The sequence below is a fragment of the Eubalaena glacialis genome, chromosome 1 (assembly GCF_028564815.1).
Source record: "Eubalaena glacialis isolate mEubGla1 chromosome 1, mEubGla1.1.hap2.+ XY, whole genome shotgun sequence".
NCBI lineage: Eukaryota > Metazoa > Chordata > Mammalia > Artiodactyla > Balaenidae > Eubalaena > Eubalaena glacialis.
In genome coordinates, this window is record NC_083716.1 from 45,268,654 (window position 1) to 45,275,711 (window position 7,058).

At 35.4% G+C, this 7,058-nt stretch overlaps 1 long non-coding RNA gene across 1 annotated transcript in view; it reads left to right on the forward strand.

The window, feature by feature from the left end:
• The window catches only part of LOC133095089 (uncharacterized), a 196,334-nt gene extending 195,267 nt beyond the window's left edge, over positions 1-1,067 (forward strand). The window contains exon 3 of the long non-coding RNA XR_009701549.1: positions 1,008-1,067. This is a non-coding gene — a long non-coding RNA (uncharacterized LOC133095089). The remainder of the gene's footprint in view (positions 1-1,007) is intronic.
• Positions 1,068-7,058: the final 5,991 nt, after the last annotated feature.

Sequence of the window (7,058 nt, forward strand, 5' to 3'; positions counted from 1 at the left end):
ATTAGAAACCACAATGAGACCATTCGTCCCAAAGATCTTGTGGATTGAGGTCCAGAGCTCAGCTCAGAACTTTGTTTTAATCATTTTCAGGTTTATTTTCTCTGTCACCCATCAATTTATACTCTACATTAAATGCACATTTTGTCAGAAATTAAATTAAGCACGACTTAGTTAACTGCTTATATTGGGTCTCATATGTCCTTCAGGTTGCTAGAAAACATCATTTGCATTTCAGGAAGATTCTCTTATGTAAATTGTCCCCTTGGTGAAGCCTGAATTGCTTTTCAGTTGAACCTTATTCCCCTAATATCCCGTTCTCATTGTTAACACAGTTGCGTGCCTACTCTCAGACTTACCCTTAACCTGGTCAATGTTGCGTCAAAAGTGTTTATGAGAGCACTGGAGTGTAAAGTGCCTGCACTCCCAAATAGAAAACTGTCTCTATTTTATCTATTAGTTCAGCTTTAGAAAATAAGTTAACTGTAACTCGTAAAATATGTTCTGAGGTAAGGTCGTCAGCTTTACCTTGTTGATTTAATGAATATGAAATTATAAGTGTGTTAGAGAGTTTTACTTACCCACCTCCACCAATAAAGGTAAACATTTAAAATAATTGAAATGACTGGGCATATTACATTCAAAATTTGGGGAGATTTGACATTCTGTAGCAAATCATGACAGTGTAGTGGCTGTATCTTCATGTTGAATATAATATATATATATTATATTCAACAGCGCATATTTTTTGACCACCTACTATCTGCCAAATGCTATGCCAGGTACCAAGGAAACAAAAGGAAATGATTTATCCTTCAAGGAGGTTATAGTCGTCTAGAAGGGAGGTAGATGAATGAAAATAAGTGCTATTATAATGATCAAAACCTGGTTAAAACAGAAAGAACACAGTCTTTCAGGAAGGTGAGGAAGTATTTCTCAAAGATGAGCTGCATTTAGAAGGAAAATTCCCTAAGCTACATTTACATACATGTTTCTGTTTTCTTCAATAGGGTCTCTAAATTCCATAAATCAAAGACTATGTGGATTTGTGCTCAATAAATGTTTACCCAGGGGCTTCCCTGGTGGTGCAGTGGTTGAGAATCTGCCTGCCAATGCGGGGGACATGGGTTCGAGCCCTGGTCTGGGAAGATCCCACATGCCGCGGAGCAACTAGGCCCGTGAGCCATAACTACTGAGCCTGCGCGTCTGGAGCCTGTGCTCTGCAACAAGAGAGGCCACGACAGTGAGAGGCCTGCGCACCGCGATGAAGAGTGGCCCCCGCTCGGCGCAACTAGAGAAAGCCCTCGCACAGAAACGAAGACCCAACACAGCCAAAAATAAATAAATAAAATAGCATTACTTAAAAAAAAAAAAAGTTTACCCAATGTGCATTGCTGTCAGTACTTTTCTTTAACCACAGTAGCTTTTAGGTATCCAAGAGAACTAATCTCACTCTGAACCAGATAAAACATCATGGGTATAAATTTGCCTTCTAGAAGAAAACTTCCATAATGATTTTATTCATAAGTCCTTGCCCATAATTTTTGTATTATTTTAATTACTAGTTTATTGTCAATATACAAAAAGTATATTAGTATAATGGTATTAGTGTATAATTTGCAAATAAATAAATTATATAGGTTGGTCTCTGCTCATTTTCTTTTTTTTTAACTCAAAATGATGTGAGATCCCAGTTTAGAAAAGGATGTGAAATCCCAATTTAGAAAATTAAAAAAAAAAACAACTGTTATTTCTCAAACCACTTCAGATTTCTGTCATTAATAACATGGTATAAATGTCCTTCAATTTCTGGCATTCAGAAGAATAATATAGTGCTAGTACCTAATTTGTGTTTGAAAAGTATTATGGTCAGGCACCATACTACAAACTCTACTAGAAAATCATTCCTCCTTTACAATAATTCTATGAAGCATGTAGCATTATTAGGCCATTTTTTGAGATGAAAAATTTGAGTCCTGACTTGACTTGTCTAATGTAATCAGCTTTTAAGATGGCTCAGCTTTGAGATCAAGTTCTTAAAAACCATGATTCACAGCCTTGCCTTTCATTGAAAATCTTAAACTGACATGGTTTATATAAGAGATGTAAGATACATTCACTCTTAACTTGTTCCTTTTCTGTCCTGTGGTTGTCAGGGTAAGGTATTCTACCAATAAAAAGCATTCGTATGGGAAAATTGAAATGGATGATTATGTAGATAAGACCGACTCCATAGCCTTCAGGCGAATGTAACTCTGGATTCCTGGTAAGTATTGAAAAAAACAGAGGAAGATATGAACTTAAAGCCCTTCTCTATTTAGCAGAAATTTTTTCAATTTTATTTTGATACTAGTCATCAGTAGAGTTACAAATAGCATACGTAAATTTAGGAATTTGAAACATCAAAAAACTTATTCTTTTATAGAATGAATGAATAATGAAAGAATAAATAAATGAAACCTGACAAATATAAAAGTTCACTGCTCCCAAATCCTTCTACTTCCTTTATTCTCTTAGAACTTTCTCTAGACAGTGTCACAGACATCTGGTTCCCTATGGTTCTTTACCTCGCCCCTCTTGTACCATGTGCCCTCACATTTTCCCACTCACCTTCCCATTTTTGGACTTATACATTCCCTTATTTCCATACTACTTATACATTTATATCTTTGCCTCTTCCCTGGCCTGTAGTTGAACTCTTATTTGGATTAGCCTGTCTTCAGCATCCATGGACCAGACAGTCTCTTAGATGGTCTTACTTATAATAGTTCCCCTTCAGCAGAGTCCTTACTTAGAGCATAGGGGAGGAAAAATAATTTTCCCTCTACCCTTCTAGGGTCTTGGCTGAGATCCCTCCACCAGAATAAGAGACAGATTAACAGGAGAAAAAAATAGAAACGTCATAACATGTATACCCCCTGAATATATGAGAGATACCCAGGAAAATTGAGTAACTCTCCAAAAAGGCCTAAGCCAGCACCTTAAATACTATCTCAAGCTAAAGATAAAAGATGTTAGTGGGGTGGGGGGAAGGCCAGTTATGAAAAGTTACCAGGAAAAGCACATTAAACAAGAGTAACATTGTTATTCAGATTTAGGTTGTTCTTTTCTCCATTGATAAGAGTTTCTAGAGATTTAGAGTCATCCTTCCCAGTACAGAGAAGACAACTTTACAAATGAATATTTCCTTATACATGTAAATATCTCTCACAAAAGGCTATCTTCTACTCACTTTTCAGAGCTTCACGTGTGCCTGCTGTTTCTTAACCAGCTCAAAATAATCAGTATGCCAAAGGGGGCACATTGTGGGGTGGTATATTTTGCTCCTATTCAATAGGAACAAGACTAATTCAAATGGCACATTTAGTATGGCAGAGTGTAAGAAACAGAAAATTTTAAAAATCTGAAAGGTGATAATCTTTTTGCATTTTTATGAATGTATTTTCCAAGCTTGATTTCATTCAAAGTGACTTTCACCCACATTTTTCTTTGTACCTAGACATCAGCCTACAAGTAGGAGTCAAAAGGCCCACAAGATCTGGTATTCAATAGCCTTTTCACTAAGTGTGATTGTCTATTTGTTTCTTAATTTTCCTTGAAATGGAAATGAAGGAATAAAAAAGCAACTTCTAGCAGATACGACTGGATGAGAAAGCCAGTATCTTTGTTTATGCATAAAGCTCTGACTACAAATGGAGATACTATGAGAGTGAAAATATTATCATCATCATATGCACCTTCCTAATGAATGTTAAAAAATTAAGTATTTATAAATTATCATTGACTAACTTTGTTCTTTTAACCGAAGAAAATACTCTGCCACTTCTATTGATTCTATGCTCCAATTCATCATTTCTCAACAATAACCAGAGCCAAGACAAATGGCTGCTAGATGATGTTGAATTATTTCTAGTTGACAGAGGACAGGGCCCAGCCCCACCTCCACACTTTTGTTGCCATGGTTTTCAAATTAGATGCTTCTGTGGTCAAAGCAGACTCTCACTGTTGTATTCATCACCATTTAACTATAAGAGCCACTGAGCACATCCATGATCTCTCTTGCTCATGATGGCAGACGGGATGAACATAAATGATTAGAAAACACCACCTGCTCAGTGCTTAATGCAGGAGGAGAAAAACAGCTGTGCCATTTGGGATCGAAAACACATTAGCTTAAGCTCAGCATGCCACTTACATAGCCAACCATGAAATTTGCAAGTTATTGAGGGTGTAGGATGAAATATTGCATGACAGATACCTGTTTTCTATTCAGGAATTTCCATCTGAAGACTGTCAAGCACAGAGTGACTGATGAGGCCTCTGTGGAACTTCCTCTAGATCTCAATACTTGCTATTTGGAGTATGAAAGTAAGAGTTCTTGTGAAAGCAACAAGTCATCTATGAAGTGCATCAGACGGTCCAAAATGTGGCCTACAGAGCTCTCAGTTGTAGCTACAGCTGCCCTGTTATAAAGAGTGAAGGAAAAGATTGTTTCAGCAGGCTTTCATTGACACCAAATCTTATAACCCAGAAAATTTTCATTTTTCTCTGCAGTTAGATAAGAGAGACACAGATCATATGGACTGATACCTTAATTTCTGTGCAATCACAATGTACTGGAGTCATTAAACTATGAATGGACAGATTAATCACCAATGAAACAAAAGTTGATTTCCCTTTCCAGGTGTGTCTTGTCTCTCTTAGCATGCTGCCAGGAGGATGAGTCTTCTTTTTTTAGTTACTTTATAATCTCGTTTCCAAGTTTCACCTTCAATTACTCAGGTGATACCTAATGTGATAAAGTTGTATTTGACTAGTAGTTATAGATTTTACTTAAAAAATAAGTTGATCTTGAAGATAGTAATATATATACTACATACATATACATATATAACACACACATGTTATATAACCTCAGTTTAAATACAAAAAGAATGTACACAATTACTGAATTCTAGTTATTATTTTTAATTAGCATAAGTAGCAAACCTAAAACTACTATATATTTCAAAATTGAGTGAGTCATTATTATGAGAAAAATTGGAGCCAGGTTTCTTTTTTCCCCAGCTTGAGATACAGTTGACATATAACATTGTATAAGGTGTACAGTGTGATGATTTGATATATGTATATATTGCAAAATGATTACAGTAAGATTAATTAACATCCATAACTTCGCAAACTTACTTTTTTTTGCTGTGTGGTGAGAACTTTTAAGATTTACTCTCTAAGCAACTTTCAGATGTTTCAAGCATAGTATTGTTAACCATAGTTGCCATGCTGTACATTTGATCCCCTGAACATGTTAATCTTATAATTGGAAGTTTGTATCCTTTGACCACCTTTACCCATTTCCTCCACTCCCCCGACTGCTACCCCTGGCAACCACCAATCTACTCCATGTTTCTGAGTGTATTTCTTTTTAGATTCCACAAATAAGTTAGATCATACAGGATTTGTCTTTATCTGTCAGACTTACTTCACTAAACATAATGCCCTCAAGGTTCATCAACATATTGATGTAATTCACAAACGGCAGGTTTTCCATCCTTTTTATGGCTGAATAATATTCCATTCTGTGTGGGTTTGTGTGTGTGTGTATATATATATATACACACACATACATACACACTCCACATCCTTCTTTATGCATTCATCCTTTGATGGACACTTAGGTTGTTTCCCTGTCTTAGCTACTGTAAGGGAATTCCTGATATTTTATGTAAGTTTGAAATTACATAAACAAAAAGGTGAAAATGTATTGTTTAGAAAAAATAAGCAGTAATTAAGAAAAAAATTAAAGAAAAAGGAAATATCTATGAGGTATAGTGGTTTTCAAACACCATTTCTCCAAATACTAAAAATTAACACAAATCAACTGAAGCAAAAAATAATAATTAGATGAAAAAAGCTAAAAAATCCATCTATATCTTTGTGTGTTATAGAGCTCACACAAAACTTATTCAATGGACAATAAAATGATGCCATCACCTAAAGGTATGGGAAAAGACATTTGAATAAGCCTTGACAGAAATGCTGAAAATAAGTGCACAAAATTGTATTTAGAGCGAGAATGTCTAAGTACCTTATAGTTCTGGAAAAGTAATTAAGCAGAAGAAATTACTTTTCACAGCTTGGCCTCTTTTAAAGTGCTGCTATTAAAGATTCAGTTGAATATTGCTCCAGCATCAGGCATTCTTTAACAATACTATTCTGTGAAGCTGAATGCAAGAACTTTCTGTGGCAAAGACATATATTGGATGTCCTGCTAGTCAGAAACAATTTGTCCATTAACATGTCCCAGATCTTCTGAATGTTAGCCCGATTCAAACTGTACTGTGACCAAATTAAAAAAATACATTGTGGAAACAGATTTTGTGCTTAGAGAATTTAGATAGTTTTGTCTTTATGGCAGAAATCCTGGATGAAGCATTGAAAGGTATATGCCACCTGATGCAAAATTATAGCTTTGTTAGCTTGATGGTTTTTAATTAGTATATTTGCTTGACTTGTTCACCTGTATTAGTTGGTTAATTTGAATTGGATAAATGTAGATCAAACAGAAAGATAACTATTAACTTGCCTGCAAGCCTTTTCTGATTTTTAGTTGCCTGGACCTACTTTGGTCTTATTATAAAGATAGTGGTTTCATTATTGGTATAGTTTGCATTTAGAGACATGGATTCTGGACCAAGTCATATACGAATTCTGGGCTCTGCCTCTGCCTGTGTAACTCTGTCTTCTTGATCATTCTGGCATTTAATTTCCTCATATCCAAAATGGGGTAATAAACTATAAGTGTAAAATGTTTCAGGGATTCCAATGATGGAATCTTGTCCCACTGGATTAGTTTTCTAAAAAAAAATCTTTGAGATCTTATTGGTGAAAAAAACCAGTCAAATAAAATTTGACTATTGAAGGATTAGGCTAGTTAGCGGTTATACAGATGCCAGGATGACTGCTACTACTTGTTATGTCAGCACCAGCCAGAATGCCAGTCAGCTTAATTTCTGGCAGCTTCAGCAATATGATATTATTTAGGAGAAAGACTTGTATCATCA